This window comes from Hyla sarda, unplaced genomic scaffold (assembly GCF_029499605.1).
Source record: "Hyla sarda isolate aHylSar1 unplaced genomic scaffold, aHylSar1.hap1 scaffold_1874, whole genome shotgun sequence".
NCBI classification, from domain to species: domain Eukaryota; kingdom Metazoa; phylum Chordata; class Amphibia; order Anura; family Hylidae; genus Hyla; species Hyla sarda.
In genome coordinates, this window is record NW_026608526.1 from 14,167 (window position 1) to 27,163 (window position 12,997).

The 12,997-nt window shown below is 45.6% G+C and overlaps 5 non-coding genes across 5 annotated transcripts; all 5 read right to left on the reverse strand.

The window, feature by feature from the left end:
* Nucleotides 1-1,694: 1,694 nt before the first annotated feature.
* LOC130315403 (U2 spliceosomal RNA) lies at nt 1,695-1,885 on the reverse strand. The gene has a single exon (XR_008862933.1). It is a non-coding gene; the product is annotated as a U2 spliceosomal RNA (small nuclear RNA).
* A 2,076-nt stretch (nt 1,886-3,961) lies between these two features.
* LOC130315404 (U2 spliceosomal RNA) lies at nt 3,962-4,152 on the reverse strand. The gene has a single exon (XR_008862934.1). It is a non-coding gene; the product is annotated as a U2 spliceosomal RNA (small nuclear RNA).
* Nucleotides 4,153-6,227: 2,075 nt separating this feature from the next.
* Nucleotides 6,228-6,418, reverse strand: LOC130315405 (U2 spliceosomal RNA). Its single transcript, XR_008862935.1, has one exon. It is a non-coding gene; the product is annotated as a U2 spliceosomal RNA (small nuclear RNA).
* A 2,070-nt stretch (nt 6,419-8,488) lies between these two features.
* On the reverse strand, nt 8,489-8,679 carry LOC130315406 (U2 spliceosomal RNA). The gene has a single exon (XR_008862936.1). It is a non-coding gene; the product is annotated as a U2 spliceosomal RNA (small nuclear RNA).
* A 2,068-nt stretch (nt 8,680-10,747) lies between these two features.
* Nucleotides 10,748-10,938, reverse strand: LOC130315407 (U2 spliceosomal RNA). Its single transcript, XR_008862937.1, has one exon. It is a non-coding gene; the product is annotated as a U2 spliceosomal RNA (small nuclear RNA).
* Nucleotides 10,939-12,997: the final 2,059 nt, after the last annotated feature.

The window sequence follows — 12,997 nt, forward strand, 5'->3', positions numbered from 1 at the left end:
CCACGGGAAGCTGTAAGCATAGAGGACATGCCTGCACCCCATTGGACTTACCTGTGTGGGTTAAATCCGGGTTATTTGACAACCTATGGCGGTGATGGTTCTGCTCAGGCAGAGCAGTGCTGATGCTCCTCATAAAGCTGTCGCTGCTGTGAAGGTTCTAGGTGACATCACAAATCCCTATGGTTACATACACAACAAAGCTGGGTTGTTGTTGTTTACACTCTGCAAGGCCTGTGGAAGTGAGTGACATCATAGCACTGTAGTTCTGAGGGTTCTAGATGGATGCAACAATCTCCTGTTGCTTCTATGAAGGCCATAATAGACGACATCACCAAACAGCTCCATAGTCACATACACAGCAAAGGAGAGATGTTGTTTACACCTAGTGATGTCAGTGGTATTGAGTGACATCACAGCACAGTGCTAAGGCTCCTGGGCCTGGACACAGCAGCGGCTGCAATATCTCAACGGAGAATACGTTTATATATATGTGTGTGTGTGCGCGTATATATATATATATATATATATATATATATATATATTTCTCCGCCGAAATCACTTTTAAACCCATTTCCACCTTTTTTTCCCTTCTCTTCCTCTTACTTTTTTTTCACGTTTTTTTACGTTTTTCTCCTTTTCGCCTCTTTTCTGGGCGTATTATTCTTCTTTTTCTTCTTTTTTTTCGTCTAATGCATACCCCATCAGTGCAGCAATGCTTATTCAATACCGCCAGCAGATGGAGACACTGGGGGATAATTTTCTAAGGATTTATACTGATTTTTCCTGTCTGAATTTGTCGCACAGAAAGTTGCAGGCCAAATATGTGTGACATTTCTGCGACTTTAGCTTCTAGAGCATTTTTACAACATTATACATAGGTGCTGAATACATAAAAAGCGACTGTTCAGCGACAGACAAGTCGCATCGGCTGAAAGTAGGCCAGAATGTCAGTCCATGTTGGAGCAGGTTTAGATACAGTCTAAAGTATAGATCTCAAAGTCTGTGCACAGAATTTAGCAAGGGCCTCGCACCTTCTGATGCATCAGGTAGGTGCACAATAGCATAGCCTAACCCTCTGTACTTTGGTCTATATTGATGCGGGACATAGACAGCCAGCTGATGACCAATCCATTAGTGCAATGGATGGCTGGAAGCATTTGTCTTTGCCTTTGCAATACCACAGAAGCAATGCATGGTCAATGTACAGCAATGACACACCTGTGTGAACAGCCAGGAGACCCCCCCCATGTTATGTTACATAGTTACATAGTTAGTACGGTCGAAAAAAGACATATGTCCATCAAGTTCAACCAGGGAATTAAGGGGTAGGGGTGTGGCGCGATATTGGGGAAGGGATGAGATTTTATATTTCTTCATAAGCATTAATCTTATTTTGTCAATTAGGAACATTCAGCACCCACCCGCTATCAAGGCAGCTGCCTATCATGTCATGCCCTACCTGCACAGGTGTGCTGGCTACTCAAATGATCCAATTAAGGAGGCCATTTAGTCAGCAGCAGCAGAAGTCCTGTGCCTGGACGCTCCAACAGCGGCCAGACACAAGCAGAAGCAGCAGCAGCAGCACCACCTTTTGTTTTTTGGCTGCAGCAGCAAGGCCCACAGGGCTGGCTAGCTGGCTAGCCAGCAAGCAGGTAGCAATGAAAGTAGGAATCTTTCTTTTTAACCCTGTAAGGGGGTGGTGCACTGTACCCGAAGATACTGCCATATCGGGTCAATGCATAGGGCGACGGAAGCAAGCTTCGAAATCGGCCCCCGTTCTCAAAAATCCATTTAATATATGGTCCCCAGATAGGGGACGTATCAGATATTAAACTGATAAGAACAGATACTACACTTGATCTTAGCCAAAAGGCCGAGAAGCGATAACCGTGAAAGGGGCGGGCCCAACAAGGTCCCCTTCATGGGCACTATCACTGCTTGCTGTCAGGGAGGCTGCCAGACAATTTTCCATGCACACTCTGGGCTGGGGGGCAGTCAACCACCAGTACACACAGCAGAACCTAAACCCATACCATTATTGCTAAGCAGCAAGACAGGGGCCCATTGCACTCCCACGGGGCCTTTTTAAATGCAATCCATAACCCGGATTTGCCAGGAACCCTTCTTACTCCTCCTACTTGCATGTGACACTGGGCTTAGGATCTGCATAGGAAACACACACACAAGCACACACCTACCTTTGTTGCCTGCAGATGCCTCCTTGGCTGTCCCCAAACGGTATCAAACCAACACCCACGGGAAGCTGTAAGCATAGAGGACATGCCTGCACCCCATTGGACTTACCTGTGTGGGTTAAATCCGGGTTATTTGACAACCTATGGCGGTGATGGTTCTGCTCAGGCAGAGCAGTGCTGATGCTCCTCATAAAGCTGTCGCTGCTGTGAAGGTTCTAGGTGACATCACAAATCCCTATGGTTACATACACAACAAAGCTGGGTTGTTGTTGTTTACACTCTGCAAGGCCTGTGGAAGTGAGTGACATCATAGCACTGTAGTTCTGAGGGTTCTAGATGGATGCAACAATCTCCTGTTGCTTCTATGAAGGCCATAATAGACGACATCACCAAACAGCTCCATAGTCACATACACAGCAAAGGAGAGATGTTGTTTACACCTAGTGATGTCAGTGGTATTGAGTGACATCACAGCACAGTGCTAAGGCTCCTGGGCCTGGACACAGCAGCGGCTGCAATATCTCAACGGAGAATACGTTTATATATATGTGTGTGTGTGCGCGTATATATATATATATATATATATATATATATATATATATATATATATATATTTCTCCGCCGAAATCACTTTTAAACCCATTTCCACCTTTTTTTCCCTTCTCTTCCTCTTACTTTTTTTTCACGTTTTTTTACGTTTTTCTCCTTTTCGCCTCTTTTCTGGGCGTATTATTCTTCTTTTTCTTCTTTTTTTTCGTCTAATGCATACCCCATCAGTGCAGCAATGCTTATTCAATACCGCCAGCAGATGGAGACACTGGGGGATAATTTTCTAAGGATTTATACTGATTTTTCCTGTCTGAATTTGTCGCACAGAAAGTTGCAGGCCAAATATGTGTGACATTTCTGCGACTTTAGCTTCTAGAGCATTTTTACAACATTATACATAGGTGCTGAATACATAAAAAGCGACTGTTCAGCGACAGACAAGTCGCATCGGCTGAAAGTAGGCCAGAATGTCAGTCCATGTTGGAGCAGGTTTAGATACAGTCTAAAGTATAGATCTCAAAGTCTGTGCACAGAATTTAGCAAGGGCCTCGCACCTTCTGATGCATCAGGTAGGTGCACAATAGCATAGCCTAACCCTCTGTACTTTGGTCTATATTGATGCGGGACATAGACAGCCAGCTGATGACCAATCCATTAGTGCAATGGATGGCTGGAAGCATTTGTCTTTGCCTTTGCAATACCACAGAAGCAATGCATGGTCAATGTACAGCAATGACACACCTGTGTGAACAGCCAGGAGACCCCCCCCATGTTATGTTACATAGTTACATAGTTAGTACGGTCGAAAAAAGACATATGTCCATCAAGTTCAACCAGGGAATTAAGGGGTAGGGGTGTGGCGCGATATTGGGGAAGGGATGAGATTTTATATTTCTTCATAAGCATTAATCTTATTTTGTCAATTAGGAACATTCAGCACCCACCCGCTATCAAGGCAGCTGCCTATCATGTCATGCCCTACCTGCACAGGTGTGCTGGCTACTCAAATGATCCAATTAAGGAGGCCATTTAGTCAGCAGCAGCAGAAGTCCTGTGCCTGGACGCTCCAACAGCGGCCAGACACAAGCAGAAGCAGCAGCAGCAGCACCACCTTTTGTTTTTTGGCTGCAGCAGCAAGGCCCACAGGGCTGGCTAGCTGGCTAGCCAGCAAGCAGGTAGCAATGAAAGTAGGAATCTTTCTTTTTAACCCTGTAAGGGGGTGGTGCACTGTACCCGAAGATACTGCCATATCGGGTCAATGCATAGGGCGACGGAAGCAAGCTTCGAAATCGGCCCCCGTTCTCAAAAATCCATTTAATATATGGTCCCCAGATAGGGGACGTATCAGATATTAAACTGATAAGAACAGATACTACACTTGATCTTAGCCAAAAGGCCGAGAAGCGATAACCGTGAAAGGGGCGGGCCCAACAAGGTCCCCTTCATGGGCACTATCACTGCTTGCTGTCAGGGAGGCTGCCAGACAATTTTCCATGCACACTCTGGGCTGGGGGGCAGTCAACCACCAGTACACACAGCAGAACCTAAACCCATACCATTATTGCTAAGCAGCAAGACAGGGGCCCATTGCACTCCCACGGGGCCTTTTTAAATGCAATCCATAACCCGGATTTGCCAGGAACCCTTCTTACTCCTCCTACTTGCATGTGACACTGGGCTTAGGATCTGCATAGGAAACACACACACAAGCACACACCTACCTTTGTTGCCTGCAGATGCCTCCTTGGCTGTCCCCAAACGGTATCAAACCAACACCCACGGGAAGCTGTAAGCATAGAGGACATGCCTGCACCCCATTGGACTTACCTGTGTGGGTTAAATCCGGGTTATTTGACAACCTATGGCGGTGATGGTTCTGCTCAGGCAGAGCAGTGCTGATGCTCCTCATAAAGCTGTCGCTGCTGTGAAGGTTCTAGGTGACATCACAAATCCCTATGGTTACATACACAACAAAGCTGGGTTGTTGTTGTTTACACTCTGCAAGGCCTGTGGAAGTGAGTGACATCATAGCACTGTAGTTCTGAGGGTTCTAGATGGATGCAACAATCTCCTGTTGCTTCTATGAAGGCCATAATAGACGACATCACCAAACAGCTCCATAGTCACATACACAGCAAAGGAGAGATGTTGTTTACACCTAGTGATGTCAGTGGTATTGAGTGACATCACAGCACAGTGCTAAGGCTCCTGGGCCTGGACACAGCAGCGGCTGCAATATCTCAACGGAGAATACGTTTATATATATGTGTGTGTGTGCGCGTATATATATATATATATATATATATATATATATATATATTTCTCCGCCGAAATCACTTTTAAACCCATTTCCACCTTTTTTTCCCTTCTCTTCCTCTTACTTTTTTTTCACGTTTTTTTACGTTTTTCTCCTTTTCGCCTCTTTTCTGGGCGTATTATTCTTCTTTTTCTTCTTTTTTTTCGTCTAATGCATACCCCATCAGTGCAGCAATGCTTATTCAATACCGCCAGCAGATGGAGACACTGGGGGATAATTTTCTAAGGATTTATACTGATTTTTCCTGTCTGAATTTGTCGCACAGAAAGTTGCAGGCCAAATATGTGTGACATTTCTGCGACTTTAGCTTCTAGAGCATTTTTACAACATTATACATAGGTGCTGAATACATAAAAAGCGACTGTTCAGCGACAGACAAGTCGCATCGGCTGAAAGTAGGCCAGAATGTCAGTCCATGTTGGAGCAGGTTTAGATACAGTCTAAAGTATAGATCTCAAAGTCTGTGCACAGAATTTAGCAAGGGCCTCGCACCTTCTGATGCATCAGGTAGGTGCACAATAGCATAGCCTAACCCTCTGTACTTTGGTCTATATTGATGCGGGACATAGACAGCCAGCTGATGACCAATCCATTAGTGCAATGGATGGCTGGAAGCATTTGTCTTTGCCTTTGCAATACCACAGAAGCAATGCATGGTCAATGTACAGCAATGACACACCTGTGTGAACAGCCAGGAGACCCCCCCCCCATGTTATGTTACATAGTTACATAGTTAGTACGGTCGAAAAAAGACATATGTCCATCAAGTTCAACCAGGGAATTAAGGGGTAGGGGTGTGGCGCGATATTGGGGAAGGGATGAGATTTTATATTTCTTCATAAGCATTAATCTTATTTTGTCAATTAGGAACATTCAGCACCCACCCGCTATCAAGGCAGCTGCCTATCATGTCATGCCCTACCTGCACAGGTGTGCTGGCTACTCAAATGATCCAATTAAGGAGGCCATTTAGTCAGCAGCAGCAGAAGTCCTGTGCCTGGACGCTCCAACAGCGGCCAGACACAAGCAGAAGCAGCAGCAGCAGCAGCAGCAGCACCACCTTTTGTTTTTTGGCTGCAGCAGCAAGGCCCACAGGGCTGGCTAGCTGGCTAGCCAGCAAGCAGGTAGCAATGAAAGTAGGAATCTTTCTTTTTAACCCTGTAAGGGGGTGGTGCACTGTACCCGAAGATACTGCCATATCGGGTCAATGCATAGGGCGACGGAAGCAAGCTTCGAAATCGGCCCCCGTTCTCAAAAATCCATTTAATATATGGTCCCCAGATAGGGGACGTATCAGATATTAAACTGATAAGAACAGATACTACACTTGATCTTAGCCAAAAGGCCGAGAAGCGATAACCGTGAAAGGGGCGGGCCCAACAAGGTCCCCTTCATGGGCACTATCACTGCTTGCTGTCAGGGAGGCTGCCAGACAATTTTCCATGCACACTCTGGGCTGGGGGGCAGTCAACCACCAGTACACACAGCAGAACCTAAACCCATACCATTATTGCTAAGCAGCAAGACAGGGGCCCATTGCACTCCCACGGGGCCTTTTTAAATGCAATCCATAACCCGGATTTGCCAGGAACCCTTCTTACTCCTCCTACTTGCATGTGACACTGGGCTTAGGATCTGCATAGGAAACACACACACAAGCACACACCTACCTTTGTTGCCTGCAGATGCCTCCTTGGCTGTCCCCAAACGGTATCAAACCAACACCCACGGGAAGCTGTAAGCATAGAGGACATGCCTGCACCCCATTGGACTTACCTGTGTGGGTTAAATCCGGGTTATTTGACAACCTATGGCGGTGATGGTTCTGCTCAAGCAGAGCAGTGCTGATGCTCCTCATAAAGCTGTCGCTGCTGTGAAGGTTCTAGGTGACATCACAAATCCCTATGGTTACATACACAACAAAGCTGGGTTGTTGTTGTTTACACTCTGCAAGGCCTGTGGAAGTGAGTGACATCATAGCACTGTAGTTCTGAGGGTTCTAGATGGATGCAACAATCTCCTGTTGCTTCTATGAAGGCCATAATAGACGACATCACCAAACAGCTCCATAGTCACATACACAGCAAAGGAGAGATGTTGTTTACACCTAGTGATGTCAGTGGTATTGAGTGACATCACAGCACAGTGCTAAGGCTCCTGGGCCTGGACACAGCAGCGGCTGCAATATCTCAACGGAGAATACGTTTATATATATGTGTGTGTGTGCGCGTATATATATATATATATATATATATATATATATATATATATATATTTCTCCGCCGAAATCACTTTTAAACCCATTTCCACCTTTTTTTCCCTTCTCTTCCTCTTACTTTTTTTTCACGTTTTTTTACGTTTTTCTCCTTTTCGCCTCTTTTCTGGGCGTATTATTCTTCTTTTTCTTCTTTTTTTTCGTCTAATGCATACCCCATCAGTGCAGCAATGCTTATTCAATACCGCCAGCAGATGGAGACACTGGGGGATAATTTTCTAAGGATTTATACTGATTTTTCCTGTCTGAATTTGTCGCACAGAAAGTTGCAGGCCAAATATGTGTGACATTTCTGCGACTTTAGCTTCTAGAGCATTTTTACAACATTATACATAGGTGCTGAATACATAAAAAGCGACTGTTCAGCGACAGACAAGTCGCATCGGCTGAAAGTAGGCCAGAATGTCAGTCCATGTTGGAGCAGGTTTAGATACAGTCTAAAGCATAGATCTCAAAGTCTGTGCACAGAATTTAGCAAGGGCCTCGCACCTTCTGATGCATCAGGTAGGTGCACAATAGCATAGCCTAACCCTCTGTACTTTGGTCTATATTGATGCGGGACATAGACAGACAGCTGATGACCAATCCATTAGTGCAATGGATGGCTGGAAGCATTTGTCTTTGCCTTTGCAATACCACAGAAGCAATGCATGGTCAATGTACAGCAATGACACACCTGTGTGAACAGCCAGGAGACCCCCCCCATGTTATGTTACATAGTTACATAGTTAGTACGGTCGAAAAAAGACATATGTCCATCAAGTTCAACCAGGGAATTAAGGGGTAGGGGTGTGGCGCGATATTGGGGAAGGGATGAGATTTTATATTTCTTCATAAGCATTAATCTTATTTTGTCAATTAGGAACATTCAGCACCCACCCGCTATCAAGGCAGCTGCCTATCATGTCATGCCCTACCTGCACAGGTGTGCTGGCTACTCAAATGATCCAATTAAGGAGGCCATTTAGTCAGCAGCAGCAGAAGTCCTGTGCCTGGACGCTCCAACAGCGGCCAGACACAAGCAGAAGCAGCAGCAGCAGCACCACCTTTTGTTTTTTGGCTGCAGCAGCAAGGCCCACAGGGCTGGCTAGCTGGCTAGCCAGCAAGCAGGTAGCAATGAAAGTAGGAATCTTTCTTTTTAACCCTGTAAGGGGGTGGTGCACTGTACCCGAAGATACTGCCATATCGGGTCAATGCATAGGGCGACGGAAGCAAGCTTCGAAATCGGCCCCCGTTCTCAAAAATCCATTTAATATATGGTCCCCAGATAGGGGACGTATCAGATATTAAACTGATAAGAACAGATACTACACTTGATCTTAGCCAAAAGGCCGAGAAGCGATAACCGTGAAAGGGGCGGGCCCAACAAGGTCCCCTTCATGGGCACTATCACTGCTTGCTGTCAGGGAGGCTGCCAGACAATTTTCCATACACACTCTGGGCTGGGGGGCAGTCAACCACCAGTACACACAGCAGAACCTAAACCCATACCATTATTGCTAAGCAGCAAGACAGGGGCCCATTGCACTCCCACGGGGCCTTTTTAAATGCAATCCATAACCCGGATTTGCCAGGAACCCTTCTTACTCCTCCTACTTGCATGTGACACTGGGCTTAGGATCTGCATAGGAAACACACACACAAGCACACACCTACCTTTGTTGCCTGCAGATGCCTCCTTGGCTGTCCCCAAACGGTATCAAACCAACACCCACGGGAAGCTGTAAGCATAGAGGACATGCCTGCACCCCATTGGACTTACCTGTGTGGGTTAAATCCGGGTTATTTGACAACCTATGGCGGTGATGGTTCTGCTCAGGCAGAGCAGTGCTGATGCTCCTCATAAAGCTGTCGCTGCTGTGAAGGTTCTAGGTGACATCACAAATCCCTATGGTTACATACACAACAAAGCTGGGTTGTTGTTGTTTACACTCTGCAAGGCCTGTGGAAGTGAGTGACATCATAGCACTGTAGTTCTGAGGGTTCTAGATGGATGCAACAATCTCCTGTTGCTTCTATGAAGGCCATAATAGACGACATCACCAAACAGCTCCATAGTCACATACACAGCAAAGGAGAGATGTTGTTTACACCTAGTGATGTCAGTGGTATTGAGTGACATCACAGCACAGTGCTAAGGCTCCTGGGCCTGGACACAGCAGCGGCTGCAATATCTCAACGGAGAATACGTTTATATATATGTGTGTGTGTGCGCGTATATATATATATATATATATATATATATATATATATATATATTTCTCCGCCGAAATCACTTTTAAACCCATTTCCACCTTTTTTTCCCTTCTCTTCCTCTTACTTTTTTTTCACGTTTTTTTACGTTTTTCTCCTTTTCGCCTCTTTTCTGGGCGTATTATTCTTCTTTTTCTTCTTTTTTTTCGTCTAATGCATACCCCATCAGTGCAGCAATGCTTATTCAATACCGCCAGCAGATGGAGACACTGGGGGATAATTTTCTAAGGATTTATACTGATTTTTCCTGTCTGAATTTGTCGCACAGAAAGTTGCAGGCCAAATATGTGTGACATTTCTGCGACTTTAGCTTCTAGAGCATTTTTACAACATTATACATAGGTGCTGAATACATAAAAAGCGACTGTTCAGCGACAGACAAGTCGCATCGGCTGAAAGTAGGCCAGAATGTCAGTCCATGTTGGAGCAGGTTTAGATACAGTCTAAAGTATAGATCTCAAAGTCTGTGCACAGAATTTAGCAAGGGCCTCGCACCTTCTGATGCATCAGGTAGGTGCACAATAGCATAGCCTAACCCTCTGTACTTTGGTCTATATTGATGCGGGACATAGACAGCCAGCTGATGACCAATCCATTAGTGCAATGGATGGCTGGAAGCATTTGTCTTTGCCTTTGCAATACCACAGAAGCAATGCATGGTCAATGTACAGCAATGACACACCTGTGTGAACAGCCAGGAGACCCCCCCCATGTTATGTTACATAGTTACATAGTTAGTACGGTCGAAAAAAGACATATGTCCATCAAGTTCAACCAGGGAATTAAGGGGTAGGGGTGTGGCGCGATATTGGGGAAGGGATGAGATTTTATATTTCTTCATAAGCATTAATCTTATTTTGTCAATTAGGAACATTCAGCACCCACCCGCTATCAAGGCAGCTGCCTATCATGTCATGCCCTACCTGCACAGGTGTGCTGGCTACTCAAATGATCCAATTAAGGAGGCCATTTAGTCAGCAGCAGCAGAAGTCCTGTGCCTGGACGCTCCAACAGCGGCCAGACACAAGCAGAAGCAGCAGCAGCAGCACCACCTTTTGTTTTTTGGCTGCAGCAGCAAGGCCCACAGGGCTGGCTAGCTGGCTAGCCAGCAAGCAGGTAGCAATGAAAGTAGGAATCTTTCTTTTTAACCCTGTAAGGGGGTGGTGCACTGTACCCGAAGATACTGCCATATCGGGTCAATGCATAGGGCGACGGAAGCAAGCTTCGAAATCGGCCCCCGTTCTCAAAAATCCATTTAATATATGGTCCCCAGATAGGGGACGTATCAGATATTAAACTGATAAGAACAGATACTACACTTGATCTTAGCCAAAAGGCCGAGAAGCGATAACCGTGAAAGGGGCGGGCCCAACAAGGTCCCCTTCATGGGCACTATCACTGCTTGTTGTCAGGGAGGCTGCCAGACAATTTTCCATGCACACTCTGGGCTGGGGGGCAGTCAACCACCAGTACACACAGCAGAACCTAAACCCATACCATTATTGCTAAGCAGCAAGACAGGGGCCCATTGCACTCCCACGGGGCCTTTTTAAATGCAATCCATAACCCGGATTTGCCAGGAACCCTTCTTACTCCTCCTACTTGCATGTGACACTGGGCTTAGGATCTGCATAGGAAACACACACACAAGCACACACCTACCTTTGTTGCCTGCAGATGCCTCCTTGGCTGTCCCCAAACGGTATCAAACCAACACCCACGGGAAGCTGTAAGCATAGAGGACATGCCTGCACCCCATTGGACTTACCTGTGTGGGTTAAATCCGGGTTATTTGACAACCTATGGCGGTGATGGTTCTGCTCAGGCAGAGCAGTGCTGATGCTCCTCATAAAGCTGTCGCTGCTGTGAAGGTTCTAGGTGACATCACAAATCCCTATGGTTACATACACAACAAAGCTGGGTTGTTGTTGTTTACACTCTGCAAGGCCTGTGGAAGTGAGTGACATCATAGCACTGTAGTTCTGAGGGTTCTAGATGGATGCAACAATCTCCTGTTGCTTCTATGAAGGCCATAATAGACGACATCACCAAACAGCTCCATAGTCACATACACAGCAAAGGAGAGATGTTGTTTACACCTAGTGATGTCAGTGGTATTGAGTGACATCACAGCACAGTGCTAAGGCTCCTGGGCCTGGACACAGCAGCGGCTGCAATATCTCAACGGAGAATACGTTTATATATATGTGTGTGTGTGCGCGTATATATATATATATATATATATATATATATATATATATATATATATTTCTCCGCCGAAATCACTTTTAAACCCATTTCCACCTTTTTTTCCCTTCTCTTCCTCTTACTTTTTTTTCACGTTTTTTTACGTTTTTCTCCTTTTCGCCTCTTTTCTGGGCGTATTATTCTTCTTTTTCTTCTTTTTTTTCGTCTAATGCATACCCCATCAGTGCAGCAATGCTTATTCAATACCGCCAGCAGATGGAGACACTGGGGGATAATTTTCTAAGGATTTATACTGATTTTTCCTGTCTGAATTTGTCGCACAGAAAGTTGCAGGCCAAATATGTGTGACATTTCTGCGACTTTAGCTTCTAGAGCATTTTTACAACATTATACATAGGTGCTGAATACATAAAAAGCGACTGTTCAGCGACAGACAAGTCGCATCGGCTGAAAGTAGGCCAGAATGTCAGTCCATGTTGGAGCAGGTTTAGATACAGTCTAAAGTATAGATCTCAAAGTCTGTGCACAGAATTTAGCAAGGGCCTCGCACCTTCTGATGCATCAGGTAGGTGCACAATAGCATAGCCTAACCCTCTGTACTTTGGTCTATATTGATGCGGGACATAGACAGCCAGCTGATGACCAATCCATTAGTGCAATGGATGGCTGGAAGCATTTGTCTTTGCCTTTGCAATACCACAGAAGCAATGCATGGTCAATGTACAGCAATGACACACCTGTGTGAACAGCCAGGAGACCCCCCCCCATGTTATGTTACATAGTTACATAGTTAGTACGGTCGAAAAAAGACATATGTCCATCAAGTTCAACCAGGGAATTAAGGGGTAGGGGTGTGGCGCGATATTGGGGAAGGGATGAGATTTTATATTTCTTCATAAGCATTAATCTTATTTTGTCAATTAGGAACATTCAGCACCCACCCGCTATCAAGGCAGCTGCCTATCATGTCATGCCCTACCTGCACAGGTGTGCTGGCTACTCAAATGATCCAATTAAGGAGGCCATTTAGTCAGCAGCAGCAGAAGTCCTGTGCCTGGACGCTCCAACAGCGGCCAGACACAAGCAGAAGCAGCAGCAGCAGCACCACCTTTTGTTTTTTGGCTGCAGCAGCAAGGCCCACAGGGCTGGCTAGCTGGCTAGCCAGCAAGCAGGTAGCAATGAAAGTAGGAATCTTTCTTT